Source organism: Agrilus planipennis, unplaced genomic scaffold (genome assembly GCF_000699045.2).
Source record: "Agrilus planipennis isolate EAB-ADULT unplaced genomic scaffold, Apla_2.0 scaffold34, whole genome shotgun sequence".
Taxonomy (NCBI): Eukaryota; Metazoa; Arthropoda; class Insecta; order Coleoptera; family Buprestidae; genus Agrilus; species Agrilus planipennis.
The window spans coordinates 576,416-580,860 of record NW_020439170.1 but is presented as its reverse complement, the minus strand read 5'-3'; the positions used below and the strand labels follow the sequence as shown (position 1 = coordinate 580,860).

The window sequence follows — 4,445 nt, the reverse complement described above, 5'->3', positions numbered from 1 at the left end:
AAATATTTACTTAAAATTAAATTAATTATATCTGAATACTGTTTCATAAGATTTCATTTTACAGGAACATCAGAAGAACTCCAGATACAATTAAATTATGAAATTATGGAACATTGGTTGTATTAGTCCTCATTTGCTCCGGAAAAAGCAATAAAGTGCCTTTTTCCATTGGGAACGAAGTCAGTGTGCTGAAAAATGGATTTATGACAATGAACTGGTATGTAACAGTATCAATTAAAAATAGTAAATGATATCTTTAGATAACTTCAACTTCTTAGACATTTGTTACTTGTTTCAATTCTAATATATTCAGTTAAATAAATTCTTTTCCTGAAACATCTGAGGATTTCGACCCCATCCTTAGTTTAGTCTTAATTAATGTGTATTAATAATATTTTGTTAATAGAGTTTAAGTTTAGTATTTTCTCTTAAACTTTGTACTTATTTTTTATCGTCACAGGTGTTTTTTAGGCACCGTTCGCCCAATTATTAAAAAGAAACAAATTTGAAAAGAAGCAATATTGTACAAAAAATGCAAATGCAATCACAATATGATGAAGAGCTTCTCTAAATATGCCATGCCTTCGACACCACAGGGAATCTTCTAATACTTTTGGTAAGATTTTAAAATCTTGTATTCCAATTGTTTGACATTATAATTTGACTACTATAATATTGTACTCTTCTGAATTGTAATAGTTAATTATTGAGCTTGATAGTCTTATTATTTGATTGATAAAAGTTACAGTTCTTAATTTATGTATTCCTTCACAAGTTACACCTGAAGCTGAAACACCATAGTTCAGTCTGGAATGTAATAATCCCTAGTAAAAATGCAAAGAAGCGATGTACATAAAATATTTTTAAGTTCTTAATATTTTAAAATATAATATTTAAGATGAAACTAACGTTAAATTCTTTCAACAAATAAGGATTCGTGACCTAAGAGAAGTGGAGCCCCTTCATTTCTCCCTCCCCTTGGACTTGAAAATATGTGCAGTTCAATTACAGCTGCATATGTGATGTTCTGTCTGTTTGCCTGCTATGGGGCTCATTTCACCATGGGTGGTATTAGTTTTCCTTTCATAAGCATCTGTTATTAAAAGGCATTTCTCTGTTGTCAACGCTTAGATATAAAACTGTAGCACCGTAAAGTAATCCTCTAGGTAAGCATTTGTTTTACCGTTGATTATTTTGCTTTTTGATTGTAATTGAATTCATAATAATTATTCGTCTCCGGCATCTGTGGTTTCTCTTTAACAGTTATCTATTGTTTGTAGCATAAATTAACGTCGTGTATCTATGATTTTGCTTGTACCTATTATCTATTGTCTAAAGCTTAAATTAATGATATATCTATGATTATTTCTTTATGCATTTATCTATTGTCTACAGCATAGATTGATGCTTCGTATATTTATGATTTTTTGACATTTATATCACGTAAAATTGACGCTTGTCACATTTTATAATTCAGATATTTTACTTGCTTTTTGCTGCATGTTTTTAGGTATGTTAACTCCATCCTTAATTAATATGTAATTATTATTTTTGTTTGTCCGTTTCCGCAGATTGTTGCAGAAAATGAGAGAGAATAAAGTTCAGTTTGGTCATACTGATACAACCAATGTCTACATGGGTGTGGTCTTTTGTAAAGTATGCTGTTCTCGTCTTCACCTTGTAACATTATGCAGTCAATTTTGAAGCGGCGAGTGAGAATAACTGGGGATTTATTTGCATTTCACTGGAACAAATTGTCTGCTGTAATATTTCTTCTGGATTTGTTTTACTTTTCACACCTGCAAACTTTGGAACCTTACAGTTCATTAAGGTAGGAATACTTGATATTATTAATTTTAATTGCTCTTTATTAATCTGTTACCACCGTATCTGTTTCAGATCGACGTTGGAGAAGACAAAGATGATCCCATAGTTGAAATAGTTTTTTATCTTGCATGCTGTATCTAGTAGAATTCATTAAATTTATTTTATTCAAATTAATTTTTTATTTTGCATGTTTTTTGTAGTTAATTTGAATTAGTTTTTATTTTGCATGCTTATTTTTGTTCATTTTATTTGAAGTAATTGTTGATTGTAGATGTTTTTATTTTTTTTTGTGTGTAATAGTAGAAATAACACGTTTAGTAGTTGTAGTATAGTCTAACCTTGCTTACCTCTTCGCTTAGCTTACTGCATATTCTTACTATAAATTGCTTTGCATTTACCCTACGAGTTCTACATGATTCAACGTTTCGTTATCGTGTGTGTTTCTTCTCACCCTTGTGGAATTAGGGAGGGCCTCCCCGAACGACTTCCCTTGGGCTTAGCTATTTAGTTGATCTTAAAAGTGTCTTATACACTTTTCGCGAGTCTACTCTAGCGTTACTTCCTTTCAGACAGGGTACAGTGGGTTATCTGGAATAGGAGCAATAGGCGACTGCCCAGCTTGCCTTGGCGAAATCTGTCCGATCTTCTCTACCAAAGCTATTAGTATTTGTCGTTAGTCCTTGTAATTGCCCTATTCGCTTTCAGATTATGAGGTATTTCCTATGAAGAACGAAGACATCATTTTCTTTTTTGCTTTTTATTGTAATTTCTTTGAAATTTCATGTGTTTTCTTGTCTTTGTCTTACAGGTATTTTGTTTTTTACTGCATAAACTGTTATATCTTTATAATCATAACTTAGGGTGATATTTAAAATGTTTCTAAATTGATTTTTTGGTGTAATTGTTAAATTAATTATTTGTTTACGCTTTCAAAATTAATGTTCGTTTTGGGTGGATAGGGTGGCTATAAGGGGAGATGCGGAGGCCAATGAAGATTAGGGAGGCTTTTTTCTCCCTAATCTTGCATTTAAATAATAAATGTATTTTCTTTGAAATTTTATTGATTTTCTTGTCTCTCTTACAGGTATTTTATTTTTAACTTTTATAAGTCGTTAGAATGTATTATATCTTAGATACATTGTTTATATTGATGTATTGTTGTTATTTGAAATAAATTTGTACTTTGTTATAATAAATGTAAATTATATTTCTAAATAATAAATGTATTTTCATTGTATTATCATTCTTTAGTATTTAAATAAATAAATAAATAAAGTGTGTGTTTTTAATTTGTACTCTGACTTGAACAACAGTAAAGAATAAAATAGCTCAAATACTGTGAAAAGAAAAGAAATTGCGTCAATTTTTGAAAATTACCAGAGCCATATCGCATGCTCAGGAGCTGATCTGTTTGTAAGAAAGGTGAAATTAATCCCGCGCTTTAATTCTGAACTGAAAAAGTTTAAGGCCGAACGATGTAGAAAAATGAAAAAAGACTTCGATATAGTTGATTCCGCGCTAAAAATTGGTACTTTTAAAAAGACCTTTTGCGACTTATGCTCTCCTAATACAAATGTTCGAATTTATGAAAATTTTCGGTTTTGAGCTAAATACGAGGGTTGGTCAGAAAGTAATGGAAAAAACAAATTTTTTGAAATTTCGTTGTTCCAGAACTTTTCGACTGGCCCTCGTATATGACGCAAAACTGAAAATTTTGTTAAATCTGAAAATTTGTATTAGGAGAGCATAAGTCGCAAAAGGTCTTTTTAAAAGTACCAATTTTTAGCGCGGGATTAACTATATGGAAGACTAGTTTTTCGTTTTTCTACATCGTTCAGCCTTGAAACGTTTAATTGTACTATTACTATCATAATTTATGTTCATTTCCAGTATTATAACTATAAATTAAATTTCTCAATAGATGTCTAAGTGTTATTTTTAATAAGTAAAACGCTGTTTACATCAAATGAGGTTTATTTAGCAATTTTATTATATATTGTAATTCACATAAAATACAATTTGTTCAATAATACATTTATTGTTGCAAATTAATAGCATTTATAAGAAACACAACGTATGAACATCGATAGATCAGTATTTCAAATAACAATACTTAAATATAAACAAAATATCCAAGATATAATACATTCTAACGACTTATAAAAGTTAAAAATAAAACACCTGTAAGAGAGACAAGAAAATCAATAAAATTTCAAAGTTTACATAAACTGCCATATCATTATTATTTAAATGCAAGATTAGATTTAGAAACATTGTAAATATCACCCTAAGTTATGATTATAAAGATATAACAGTTTATGCAGTAAAAAACAAAATACCTGTAAGAGAAAGATAAGAAAACACGAAATTTCAAAGAACATACAAAAGCAAACAATACGATGTCTTCAGTCTTCTTCGGTTACCTGAAAGCGAATAGTGCAATTACAAGGACTAACGACAAATACTAATAGCTTTGGTAGAAAAGATAGAGATATGTTAAACTAGTACTACCACTTATATAAAAAATATAGAACTATGTTTAGCTCTACGATTACTACCAAAAAACATCTACAAACAAACATTAATTCAAATAAACTAAAAAAACATGCAAAATAAAA

The 4,445-nt window shown here is 29.5% G+C and overlaps 1 long non-coding RNA gene across 2 annotated transcripts in view; it reads left to right on the top strand.

Moving 5' to 3' along the window:
• Positions 1–1,931, top strand: part of LOC108739518 — a 3,511-nt gene extending 1,580 nt beyond the window's left edge. Inside the window, exons 3-7 of one of the 2 annotated variants that reach the window (XR_003231819.1) lie at positions 65–217; positions 472–616; positions 933–1,166; positions 1,572–1,831; positions 1,900–1,931. This is a non-coding gene — a long non-coding RNA (uncharacterized LOC108739518). Of the gene's footprint in view, positions 1–64; positions 218–460; positions 617–932; positions 1,167–1,571; positions 1,832–1,899 lie in introns of both variants that reach the window. The other variant, XR_003231818.1, reaches the window with a different exon arrangement.
• The last annotated feature ends 2,514 nt before the right edge of the window (positions 1,932–4,445 follow it).